A 13,935-nucleotide genomic window follows, 5' to 3' on the forward strand; every position below is an offset into this window, starting at 1 on the left:
CTATTCCCAAACTATGGAGGTGACTCGTATAATGAATAAATTTAACACATTAAGGCAGTGTAGAAAAACTGTTACCAAAAAGTAGTCACCTCAAATCAAAATGAAGGGGGACTTGAGAGGGTAAAGCACTCTCTATCCCCGACTTACAGCTAAAGATATATGAAGTTTTTACATAAGCCGGCACAAATTTACAATTTTAGAAAGGTAGGTTACATTGTAAAAGTTTCGGACCTTTCCCGCAGGTTAAACTGCTGAGCTAGCAAGAAATAAAGATGTTAAGCGGCCATTACCTTACTGAAGAACTGCTGCCTGAAGAAAGAGGCGCTTCCCGCCTCCTGCTACACGTCCATACACGAAGTTAGATGTTGATGAAGTGGGCGAGAGACAGTAAAATCAGCAGTTTTTATACCCTCGGGGAAGGTTCGAGACCTTTCATGAATAATTAAGACACACCCACAGGCGTTTATTGGGTAGCTTACAGTTACACATCAAAATCAGAGAAGAAAGACACGATTGGTCAAAAATTAATTACAGAAATTCTGGATTGGCTAAGTCTAAAACTGGCGAAAGGAAAGATTAATATTGCCAACCCACAAATGAAAGAACGAAATTTAGTAAGGACAAAAACTTATGAGTACAAAATTTCTTCAAATAAAGTTCCTTCACTTCGCACCAGGGTGCATGATCATAGTTTTTTAGTAGAGACATCTATGAGAAAATGTCCACACTTCTTGATAAATAGTAAACAAAAACAAGTCAAAATTCACACAGTGACATCTTCAGAGGAAAAATTGAAGTGGGTCCAGTTTTTTAAGTTCAGAGTTTCTCCTGAAGAGGAGGATTTATTGGCGCAAAATTTAAATGTGCGGCGTAGAGGTGTACCGCCTGGTACACTAATGAAAAAGCATCCATAGATAGTGAACTCAAAAATTGACATGAGCACAACAAATTACCTGACCAAATTACAAGAAACAGTCTCTTTTGATTAGTGCTAAATTTTGACATTATCACTCTGTCGTTAAGCCAGAAGCAACATATGCAAGTGAAACATTATTTAAACTGAATACCCAATCAACAACAGACAAACTGCAGAAATTTGATAGAAGAATTCTTCATACAATTATTAATAAAAACACCAGATTGATGGCCAGTGGAGGCATTTGCCAAATTCAGTACTTTACAAGGAAAGTGAATCGATCATTGACATGATGCAAAAATGGAGGATTGCATTCTTTGGTTACATATACCGCTTACCAAATACTAGACTCCTGAAACAAATTTTTGATTTCTTTTGGAATAGTAAAACAAAAAACATATGGTTTAAAGAAGTACAAATGGATTTAGATGAATTGAAAATTACTAAGGATCAAATTGAAAATAGAGACGAGAAACGTATTCTAAATAACAAGTACACAAGACTATCACAAAAAATATCACACCATAAACACTATGTTATATCTGGAGAAGAATGAGCTGCAAGATCATCCAGAATGAAGAAGTTTTGGGAAAGGTAAAAGTTGTCAAGTGTTGAAAGCTGAACTTATTTTTTGAAGACTTTATTGTATAAGGTTTGATTTTGGTACTCGGAGTGGGTGTAAACAGTGTAAATAAATACATTGGAAAGACACAAACAAGTGTCAAATCAAGTCATATATATAGAGAGAGAGAGAGAGCGAGTGAGGAGGGGGGCAGAGGAACAAGAAAAGGAACACATTATAGGTCAACTACAAAGGCAGGATTGTGTGGGAAGAGGGACCACAGGAAGAGGAGACAAGGACAAACATAAAAACACAAAAGGACAATGACAATTTCCAAATCTTCACACACTGCCATCATCAAATAGATAGGCTTTCTCGTCATCAATCCCAGTTCTTCTACATCCATTCCTTCTCAGCCCTCAGTGAGTATCCTACACTCCCTACACCAAGATTGAAGATTTGTGAAGATGCCCCCTCAGTGAGTGTTGATGCCCACCCTTCCCTGATAAAGCTGGAAAGCAGGAACAAGCTTGCTGGGGGCCGAGAAGAGATGGATGTAGAAGAACTGGAAATGATGAAGAGAGAAACTATCTATTTGAAAAAGGCAGTTTGTGAAGATGTGGAGATTTTCTTGTCCCTTTGCCTAATTATGTTTGTCCTTGTCTCCTCTTTCTGTGCTCCCTCTTCCCACACAATCCTTTGTGTTTGTCCTATTATGTGTTATTTTACTTGATCCTCTCTCTCTGTTCATATGACTTGATTAGAAGGAATATCAAGTAGAGATTTTGTTGAATGCACATTATTAGTGTTATTAGTAGAGCCCGGAAGTTAGGCATTAATTTTTGGCTAAAATAGGCAGGCAAAAAGGCACTTCAAATACTGAAAATAGGCAGTACTGTAATTAAAACAGGCATTTATTAGGAGTGAAAGCAAAGAGGAATCTCACTCATTAATGACAATATGTATTTTAAATACTCATTCATTTCTTTATTATCAATTTATCACATAATTAGCATACTTACTCTTACTTTCCCTGGTTACAAACAACAACAAGGTACTTTTTCAAAGTATCAACTCTCATAGACAGACGCTTGTCAGAAAGAATGTTTTTCATCATGGAAAAGGAAAGTTCTACTTCCACTGAAGTGATTGGCACAAATTTGAAACAAGCTATTTCGGAAGGTCACATGCCAGTTAAAACAGAATTTTCACCTTTCAGAACATCACGAATGTTCTTCATTTTTTCAGTGTCCAAGATCACCATAGATGATACCAGTGAATCATCTCTTTTCTTCAACTTCAAGATTGCTTCCGGTATCACACTATATTGTGCTGTTATAAATGCCAGATCACTGCTTACCTCGTCATGGTTCGACAACTTTTTTACCTTGTGAACTGAAGCAACTTCGTCTACTGATACAGAATGAAATACCTCACGTATCTTGTCCAAATTGTTGCTGTAATATATGACTGCTGAGATCCAGGTTCCTCATCTGGTGAGAACTGGCTGTGGAGGTAAAGGGAGCTCTGGTGCCACGTCCTTGAAAACAGGGATTCGGGAGGGTGATTTTAGGAACATTTTCTTAGTATTCAAAGCTAACTTATCCACGTGAGGATATAAACTTCTTATCTCTTCAGCAATCCTGTGCAGTCCATGGGCTAGACATGTGAGGTGGAGCATTTTAGGAAAGATAACTTTCAAGGCTGTAGCTGCATTTTTTCATGTAAGGTGCCTCATCTGTGACAAAAAGTAGGACATCATCATGCCGTATTCCATCCGGCCAGAGTAACATTAATAAATTTGTGAACAACTGTGCCACTGTGGAACCATTTGCTCTCTCCATCTCTTCCATCGTCAAAAGAAATACTGATGATAGGTCAGTTTGCTTTGCTTCCATAGTTCCAATGATGACGTTAGCCATGCAACATACCATTGCATCCGTAGTTTCATCAGTGGAGATCCAGATCATCTTTTCTGCAACTCTGCTTCAAATCCTCTGCAGGGTCTCTTTAAAGGAGATATTCAAATACGTTTTTCATAATGTGGATTCTAACGCAACTTCTTTAGTGTACTTTGGCAGAAATGTCCTGAGGGATTGATCTTCCAGTTTCCAGAATGGAATTCCGGAGTCCAAGAAAGCTTTACATAGATCCAGGGAAAACTGAGATTGCCTGCCGGATGTTGTAACTGCTGTTGTTATTAAACTGATCTTAGGGCCAACAATATTTAACCTGGACGTATGTTTCGTTGTTGTGAAATGTTGAGTTATAAAGTACTTTTTTTTGTGATTAATAGATTTTTCACATATTTTGCAAAAGAGTATAGCTCCATCAGTAGAAAGTGTATGCAAACCGAATTCGCTAACATAGCCATGTAATTTACCATGCAACGATGAAAATTTCGGCATGATAAATAAGTCAGTGAGAACACCCAAGTTGCCTTTAACAAGTTCAACAGTAGACTAACAGCTTCTTTTAAGTTTGACCTGTTAGACAGAAGTGATTTCCTCCCTTCCTCTGCGTTATCTTATCACATCAAAATCGGGAATACCAGGAAATTATGCACTGTCACAGCAAAAGGGGTGTGAGGAAGGAGAAGAGACATACTTCCCTCATCCTCTTTCTTTCCTGGTATTCATTATGCTTGTGCATTCCTTTCACTATTGAAGGTTCTGTTATTTACAGCGGTTAAATGAAAGGGTTGAGAAATTAAGCTTTCAAATGCCTGAAAACTAATAAATGATTTACATGGAAAAGTATTCTAAATAGATATTCGTGATGAAATATGTAATTTAATTTGTGCAACCTTTTTTTGTCTTCGATGTATGGAAATTCATTGTTTTTTAAAATGTGTGAATCGCAGAAGAAAAATTGCATAGTGATCAAAGAGGAAAAAAAATGCTTTAAATCTTAAAATAGGCAACAGAAGCTAAAATAGGCATAAAAGGCAAAATAAAAATTGTTTCTACACTTCCTAAATGCATGAAAACATATTCACCTCTATCTGATTCTTCAATATATCCAGTCATATAAAAAAGGCATTTTGCCTAACTTCTGGGCTCTAGTTATTAGTGTTGTATTTCTACACTTGTTGTTGAACATTACTTGTGTTATTTGTGTAAACTATCAGTATGGTAACATATAGTATAGGAAAACAAACAATTAGTCTTAGAATTTAGTCCCCTCATTCCTCCAATTTAAATGTCTGTGATTTTTATTTGTGGGGAACTTTAAAAAAAGAACGGGTACAAGAACAAACCATGCACACTTGAAGCCTTGGAGAAGGAAATCAGACAACTGATACATGAAATTTCAGACAGAAATGCAACTAGTGGTTCAGAATGTTTTACACTTACCGAGCAAGTTGGCCATGTGGTTAAGTGCGCACAGCTGTCAGCGTGCATTCAGGAAGTAGTGGGTTCGATCCCCACTGTTGGCAGTCCTGAAGATGGTTTTCCATGGTTTCCCATTTTCACAGCAGGCAGATGCTGGGGCTGTACCTTAGTAAAGGCCACGGCTGCTTCCTTCCCACTCCTAGCCCTTTCCTGTCCCATTGTCACCATAAGACCTAGCTGTGTCTGTGCGATGTAAAGCCAACTGTAAAAAAAAATTGTTTTATGCTGATGCGACATTTGTATCAAGAATGCTGGACATAATTTTCAACAGCTGCTTTGATGAAAGGTAATATGTGCATTAATTTAAACTTAATTTATTATTAATTCTTAACTAATAATTTAGGCCTACCATAACAAAATAGAACATCCACCTGCACTGCTACAGGTTATAATTTTCAACAGCTGCTTTGATGAAAGGTGATATGTGCATTAATTTAAACTTAATTTATTATTAATTCTTAACTAATAATTTAGGCCTACCATAACAAAGTAGAACACCCACCTGCACTGCTACAGGTTATTGGTGAGCCTAGCAATGGATTACAGGCAATCTGTTCCCCAGTGGTAACTTTTCACTTTTATATCAGTATTGGAAAAGAGCAAACATGTGTCAAATCAAGCTATATGACCTCATTTAGAAGTTTACCTAAAAAGTTCTACCATACCCTCACTAAAAAGTTGTTGCCTTTGTTTGTTAATTCATTTTAGCTGCTTAGCTTATCTTCATGTAGATATTAATAGAAACTGTCTGATAACCAGAGTTGCTACAGGCTCCATGGTAATGGGCAGCATGAATGCAATTACGATGTAATTGTACAAGTAAGTAATCCTAGCATTTTCCTGGTTAAGATTATAAAATGTTTTGGAAAATCACACTCAGGATAGCTGCTGTCAATGCTGGAATTTGAATCTTGGATCCCTAAATGCAGTCCTATGGAAGGTTGTGAAAATATATAATGATACTTTGACTTCAAACTCACCCCTTCAAACTAATGTATCAATTAATCAAATTCACATTCCAGATATAAAATTCCAAGTTTTTTCCAAATTACACAATACGAATATATATCAGATTATTTTGCTCCTCTAACCTAGAATTCCAAACTACAAGAATTATAACTGCTTCAGAAGTAGCCTACTTCCTCTCAATATTATTACTTTCTTTTTACAGTTCCAAATTCAATCCTATAAAACAGATTTCAGTAAATGAATAAACAGGTACCGTCAACTGGGGTGACTATGGTCAAAAAACTAGTTAAATATAACAGGAGAATTTTTGGAACCTGAATAATTATTGTGGAATCTGAAGATGTGACCATAGCTTGATGCAAATATCTTACTTGTAGTTTATGAATTTTCTTACATTTAACTTATTTTATATGAGTCAAATGCAATAGAAGCAATGCAACATCAAAAGCATGTTTTATAGAGCATATGAATTATTCGATATTCTATTCAAGTCTGACGTTTGGGGGTTCTTATTTACTAGTGTTCTACATTGCAATTCAAATTGAGCGCCATGTTTTGAGTTGAACAACGCAGTGCAGCCAACATTATCATAACATCAGCTGTTTCTGTCATAAAAGGTGCTTCACCATGGTAATAGCAAGTAAAAGTACGCATAATCCTCACATCAAATAGAGAAACAGCATGCTTGACTTTCAAACACAGTCATTGTTGGTGGTAGAATACGAATAGACACAGCTACTCTGGAATTAGGCTAATGTCGTGTAACAGGAATGGAAAGATCCATCAGGCTGTAAAAATATGTACCCCTGAATTTAAACTTGACCTCAGTTGGCTTTCCTGGCGTTGTGCCACAGGTGGGTAATGTCAAATCAAATATAAGAGATCTCTACTATATTTGGTAATGTTTTTCATTCTGTATGCGTAAACAGGTGCGCACAGGCGTGGTGACACGTATATTTTTTCATTCAAGTACGAGGGAAATTTTAGTTACCGTAATAACAACTTCACTCGTATTTGAGAAGATTTAAAATGCAACGATGGATTTCCAATCGTAAATCAAACTATGTACCCCCGCATTTACTTGGACAGGTAAGTTTGCAAGTAATTACCATTATCCTGTAATTTAGAATAGTTTATGTCTATGCATTTAGCAGTTCATAAGAAAATCGAAGAAATAGTTTTGAGGTTTAGTGAAAAACAAAATTAAAGCATCCACCTTGTTGTAATAGTTAATTGCCGACGAGACTTTTAAAAGGTGTGTGTTGAGGAAAGCAAGAACTCTTAAATGTGCATCATAGCGGTCCAGACCAAAGAAGTGAACAGAATAGAGATTTTATTAGTCATTGAACATAAAAAGTGTAAATCGACTTCATCAAATCTTAAAATTGATTGCAATATTACACCAATTTAAAACGAATTTTATTTACAAAAAATATACATGGAAAATATCAATTTAATATTTTAGTTTTGTCGCATAGTAAAATTCATGGGTTTTGTAACAGCCAATCCTCTGACCTTTTCTCAAACCGAAGTAACAAAAACTTGTGTAGTTCTATTGGTAGTTGAAGAGACATTCCTAAATGGTCATAAGTTTCTTCCTTTTTTTTTTCTTTGATATTGGCTTTACGTCGCACTGACACAGATAGGTCTTATGGCGACGATGGGACAGGAAGGGGCTAGGATGGGGAAGGAAGCAGCCATGGCCTTAATTAAGGTACAGCCCCAGCATTTGCCTGGTTTGAAAATGGGAAACCATGGAAAACCATCATCAGGGCTGCCGACAGTGGGATTCGAACCCACTATCTCCCCAATATCGGATACTGGCCGCACTTGAGCGACTGCAGGTATCGAGCTCGGTAGTCATATGTATTAGGCCTATAGGATTTGCTTAGATTGTTGTATCTAATCTGTACCTTTGCCTAGAACAGTGGTCATGTACATTTTTCTGTCTATATAAGTTACAACATTCCAGTGTATAAACATATCAGGAAAGTCATTATTTTTAAGTTGGCTATAAGATTCATAGTTGGGGATACCAATCATTGCTTGAATAACTTTCTTTTGCAACTAAAACTACTGCTACAACAGAAGATAATTCCATACTAGAGATGTAGATAATTTTTAAAAACAAACCAATATTTTGTCAAAGCTAATGCACAATTTCTAATTAATGTACACTACATAATTTGAGTCAGTTGAGAAAGGAAATGGTGAATTTAAGTTGTTATTTTTCCTTCATTGAGACCTAGTGATATACACTGAGAGAAAAAGTATCTAAACACCATGAAATAAGGAAAGTAGAATATGGAAATTTTGGCAGTATGGCTATTTGTCAAGGTAACATATTTAATTGATTAAAGTACAAGACTGCAGGTTAATATCCGCTCGAGAAAAGTCATCACAAATGTGCCATGCTGGTTCAGTTCCTGCTGTCATAGGAAATTGCTCCCCGGACCAGAACTCCTGATGTAGGTCCAGTGTGTCGATGCTGCAGACAGGCGGAATGCAGGCGCTCACCTGGCCGCCTCATAACCAACACACGGCCACCACTGGTACCAAGGCAGAACCGGCTCTCATCGGAAAACACAACAGACCTCCACTCTATCCTCCAATGAGCTCTCTCTTGACACCACTGGAGTCTCAGACGGCGGTGGTCTGGGGAAAGTGGAATGCACACTGCAGGGTGTCTGGGTCGGAACTCTCCTTCAAGTTCGTTGCATCACTGTCGTGCCAACTGCCGCTCAAACTGTTGCTGCAGACATAGTCCGCTGCGCCACAGCCATACGCCGAATACAGCGGTTCTCGGTGGTGCCACGAAGACGTCCGCAGCCTGGTCTTCTTGCGAGCATAGCTTCTCGTGACCACTGCTGCTCCCCCTGTGGGTGGGGGTGGTAGAATAACACCCACGGTATCCTCTGCCTGTCGTAAAAGGCAACTAAAAGGGGCCCTAGGGGCTCTGAACTTTGGAGCGTGGGTTGGCGACCACGGGGCCCTTAGCTGAGTCCTGGCATTGCTTCCACTTACTTGTGCCAGGCTCCTCACTTTCATCTATCCTATCGGACCTCCCTTGGTCAAATCTTGTTCTTTTCCGACCCCGATGCTATTAGGTTTGCGAGGGCTAGGGAGTCTTTCATTTTCACGCCCTTCGTGGCCCTTGCCTTTCTCTGACCGATATCTTCATTTTTCGAAGGGTCGGATAACTTCCACTTTTTCTACTGATTAGTGTTATATAGAGGATGGTTGCCTAGTTGTACTTCCTCTTAAAACAATAATCACCACCACCACCACCACTGCTGCCAGCATGCATGCACAGTGGAGATATTCCTGCCAAATCGTTCTGCAATAGCGCTGAAGGAAAATTCACCTTCATGTAGCCCTATTATACAGGCTCGTTCAACCACAGTGAGCTGTTGATATTGGCCTCTTCGTCGTCATAAAGGCATTCTTGACCCACTCACAGTCCCTCTGTCCAATCTAACAGGTAACTAATGCTCTCGCACACTACAGCCCATATTTAAAGCAAACCTGTTGTGAAACGTCATGGGGCCGCTACTAGCACCACGTGAATGCGATTTGCGGGAAATTAGAATGAACGTCATCTTTCAGATGTATAAACATGCCTACCAACGTTCGTTAATCTAGCACAACCCCCTCTTTGTGTTTGGATATTTTTTTTCTACCAGTGTAGAATTTCCAAAAGGGTTGTATTGTATTCTCTTCCCCCACAAGAAACAGTTCTTGTGACACTCCTCTGGTCTGAACAGGGGTAACTTAGGAATAATCTTGTGGGAATAAAAAATGTGTAAGTAAGTTAGCCTATACTTTGTATGTAATGGTATTTTCAGTAGAGAGTTGATGACAGCATATATATATACCTATACATATCTTATAGGCTACCACAAAAGTGTTGTATAGGTTACTTTATTTTGTTTAAGAGGAAATGCCCTTCAGCTTCCTCCAGTCAGAGGCTGCCCAGTAAACAAAGAATTTCAAGCATGCTTCCTTGTCTTTATACTCAAATTGGTGGGAGAGTAATGTGTTCTAGCAGAGAAAGGTCAGCTCTTCAGCATATCACTTGTAACTGTTATAGCTAGAGCCCTACACGGATGCGGATATCTAAGGATTTATCCGCGGGTATCCGCTAAGTTAGTCTTGGCGGATGAAAACTGTATGGGAGTGCTGATAATTTTGCTGACAATTTATAAATAATAATTGTACCGGGCGGTACACCTCCACGCCGCTAATTCAAACATTGCGCCAGTTGAAACTCATCTACTGGAGAAAGCCTGAACTTTAACAACCATATTAATTCTAAGGTTTCTCAGAAGATGTCTCTACTGTAAATTTTGAAGTGTTCTGAACTATGCCTGTTTCGATTTGTTTTGTTTTCTCTGTAGTAAGAAGTGTGATCATTCTCTTCTAGATGGCACTACTTAAGAACTACAATTGTGCACCCTAGTGCAAGGTGAAGGAACTTTTTTTGAAGAAATTTTGTAGTCATAAGTTTGTTCTTTGTTAAATTTCTTGCAATTATTTTTTGGGTTGGCAGTATAACCCTTCTCTTTCCGCTTGTTTTGAATTTAGCCAATCCCGAATTTCTCTAATTAATTTTTGACCAATAACGTATGTCTTCTCCGATATGGAGATGTTGCTTTATGCTACCCAATAAAATTGAGGGGGGTGTGGGTTCTCATTCTTGAAAGGTCTCGAATGTTCCATGAGGGTATTTAAACTGCTGATTTTCTGGTCTTCGTGCCACTTCAGTAACATCTATCCTAGTGTGATTATGTAGCAGGGTGTGGGAAGCGCCTCTTTCTTCGGGCAGCAGTTCATCCATGAGGTAATGGCCTGTTAATAACTCCTTTTCTTGCTAGCTCAGCAGTTTAACCCTCGGGGCAGGTTCGAAACTTTTATCATGTAACTTTCCTTTAAAATGTAAAAGACACTTGGTATAAATTCTGTCTCTTTAACTACAAATTGGGATAGAGAGTGCCTAACCCTCTCGAGCTCCCACTCATTTTCTTGTGAGGTGACTACGTTTCCATAACAGTTTCCCTTCTCTTCGTAATGTAATAAAGTTTTCCTATCGTGTCACCTCCGTAGTATGGGATTAGCCCTTGCATATGCGGCCTAGTGCCAAGTAGGTTTTAAAGGTGTATTAGGAGTGCAAGTTACGCCTTCACTCAAGTTGGTATTTTGGGGCCATGTAATTGTCCAGTTTCTTTACTGAATAGGCCTCAGTAGGTTGGGTATTTTTTACCCCTGTTCTTGTGTGCCTGGAGGGCAGCTTGAAGGTTGAGTTTGGTGTGGCCTTTGAATAGGCTTGAACTTTGAGAGCGGGTTGCTCTTTCTTAAAATTTGGTTTCTGTGTGCCTCGAGCAGGCTTAACTGGGTAATGGGGAGCTAGTGCTCCTTGGCATGGTTGGGGTTTTCTGCCCCTTTGTTGAACTTTGTACATAGGTAAAGTTGGGCTCTTTGCTCAAGGATTATGTGTCTGGGGGCTCGAAGCCCAAATCCATTAACAAATTGCAATTGTACATTCTTAATTTGTTGATATGCTACTGAGTACCTGTTATACTTGTTATTTCTTGATCTTGAAAAGAAAATATAACTTTTGTTAAATTGTAAATCAACTTTAATTTCGTAAGTTGAGACCTATTCATCCCAGCACCTTCTTTCACCTCTGCCGTTCCACAAAACATCGTAACAAGTGGTAGCAGAGCGTGGTTGAATGGGTCTCAATTTAGCCCCCTTTGGTGGCTAAACATTGTTTTTAATTCGAACTCTAATAATTTTCCCAGTCGCTGGAATTTTTTTGATTTTTTTCTAAAAATTTTCTGTCATCATGTCCGGCCCTTGCGAGGTTCTCCATCCTTTCTATTTGCGTAAAGAAGAATTAATTTATGAACTATTTCTCTGAAACGTTCAATCTGGAGGCACGGTTGCGTTGGATGCTAATAAACTTAAAGATTCCCTTGAGTTGCTTATTACCACCCCAACGTTGGGAGAGAAAGAAATTGACGATGCTCTCTCCACGATCAATGACAATACTACTGAGCTAGCATCTGTAGTTAGTTTTTTTGAAGAAGGGAACCCATCCCCTAACCAACTTAAACGTGTGCAAGCTCGACTGTTTCATTTTTATAATAGGCTTAACGACCTATTGTCTCTCAAGTTGAGTGACATTCAGGGAAAGGAGGCTAGTGCCCTCATTGAAAACATTTCTAAATTGTCCAGTACTGTTGGTCACTTGTTATCGGGGGTAACGCCTCCCAAAATTGACCCGCCCCTGGCGGTAAACACTGTTAGCGAGGAAACGTCTTCCAAAGGGGAAGAAAATGGAACATCAACAGTTGTTAATAATATGTATTAATTTGTACATGTCTACTACTAACCAGTTACCTGATTTTTTTACCTTGAGGTGATATTTTGACTGATGATGCCCTCAATGAAGGGCGAAACATGTCTCAAGTGGAATCTACAATAAATTCCTAAATTATAAAATTTATATGTATTGAATAGGTGAAAAAAACAAACCTTTTAACATCCTACATCAACAGTTACTAAAAAAACCACTCTCCCATTAGAAACTGAGTCCGATCATCGCACGTCCATTCCACCTTTTGTGTTAAATAGGGCACCTTCGGAACCGGCTTCTCCGCCACTTAGGCCCCTTTCTACTATGTCACCTGGTTTCAGCAGTTTACCCCATCCATTAGGTATGTTACTTAGAGGTATTTCCAAGTTTTCTGTTAACTCCACAACCTATGTCATTGCTTTCTTAAGGTTTTTAGTTGAATTCCAAGATCATGCCCTTGTTTTTTCTCTGTCTCCGTGTCAAATCCTTCAGATAATTTACCCTTATTCCATTGGTGTTCTCTCCGACAAGATAGTTAGGGCAATCGCTGAACAGTCATCCATAGAAGACTTCCATGCCCATCTGTTGGCAAATTTTATCCCCGCTCGAGCTAGGTCATCGCTCATTCAAAAGTACTACTACCGAGTGCAACGGTTGGATGAGAATTATGCAGACTTCATCCAAGACATCAAGTTTTACACTAGGGTGTTTGCCCTACATTTCCCTGAAGATCAAATTGTTCAAGCTATTGTAGAAGGTATTTCACCACCTTACAGATCATACTTGTGTTTTGCGTCGCGTCCGCAAACTTTCGCTGAATTAGAGGCTATGGTTGTCTCAGCCGAAGGAGTCAGATACGCCGATACCTTGCGTGTCGCGAAAGAACCCCCTCCATCCTCTAGTGGTTTTCGGCCTCCACCTCGCCGACCCATCACACCCCGTAAATGTTATGCTTGCAGGTCGCCTGACCATCTTCGCAATAATAGTCCATTGATCAAATCTAGTAGGACAAATAATGGAGCAAGTTCATCCCAAGGTTGCTTTAAATGCGGCGCGTTTTCACATATTGCCAAGAACTGCCCTAATGCTAACAGCACTCCCTCCTGCTCAACTTCTGGTGCAACTTCCACCAAGGCCAATAATAATAATAAGTGACTAGGGGCTTCGGCTGAGTCGGCGAACCCTTCTTCTCGAGGCTCAGCCCCAAGTAATCATGTCGAAATTTCAGGGAAAACTCTATCTTCAAATTTATCTTTTGAAGGTCCCAAAGAATGTCTTAGGATTGCGGCGGATACCCCCCGCACCTGTTCCTTTTCTCAAAATTGAATTAAATAATGAACCTATAACAGCTTTATTAGATTCAGGCAGTGTGTGTTCTATTATTTCGGCTGAATGGTACTCCAAATTGAAAACTGTTTGTAAACTTCCTGACTATTGCTCATCTTCAGTTCAATATGTTTCGCCTAATTCTTCTCCATTAGAAATTTTACGTTTTTTATATGCCAAAATTTGGATTTCTAAATTTACTTGGAAAGTTAAATTGTTTGTGGCAAAGCACTTGTCCTGCCCCATTATATTGGGAGCAGATTTCATGTCTCACACTGGTCTAGTGCTTGACCTTCAGAGTAGGTTGTGCACATTCAAATTTGCTTCTAATGGTAAAATCCCTTTGTTAAAGTGTAGTTCTGTATCATGTTCATCTATTTCGCCTACCCAGGATGAGATGTTGTTAGAT

General features: G+C 39.0%; 1 long non-coding RNA gene across 1 annotated transcript in view; it reads right to left on the bottom strand.

The window, feature by feature from the left end:
* LOC137499950 (uncharacterized) overlaps positions 1–13,935 on the bottom strand; it is a 57,002-nt gene that overhangs the window by 5,673 nt on the left and 37,394 nt on the right. The window contains exon 2 of the long non-coding RNA XR_011018018.1: positions 4,835–5,075. This is a non-coding gene — a long non-coding RNA (uncharacterized lncRNA). The remainder of the gene's footprint in view (positions 1–4,834; positions 5,076–13,935) is intronic.

This window comes from Anabrus simplex, chromosome 1, assembly GCF_040414725.1.
Source record: "Anabrus simplex isolate iqAnaSimp1 chromosome 1, ASM4041472v1, whole genome shotgun sequence".
In the NCBI taxonomy this organism is placed as follows: Eukaryota; Metazoa; Arthropoda; class Insecta; order Orthoptera; family Tettigoniidae; genus Anabrus; species Anabrus simplex.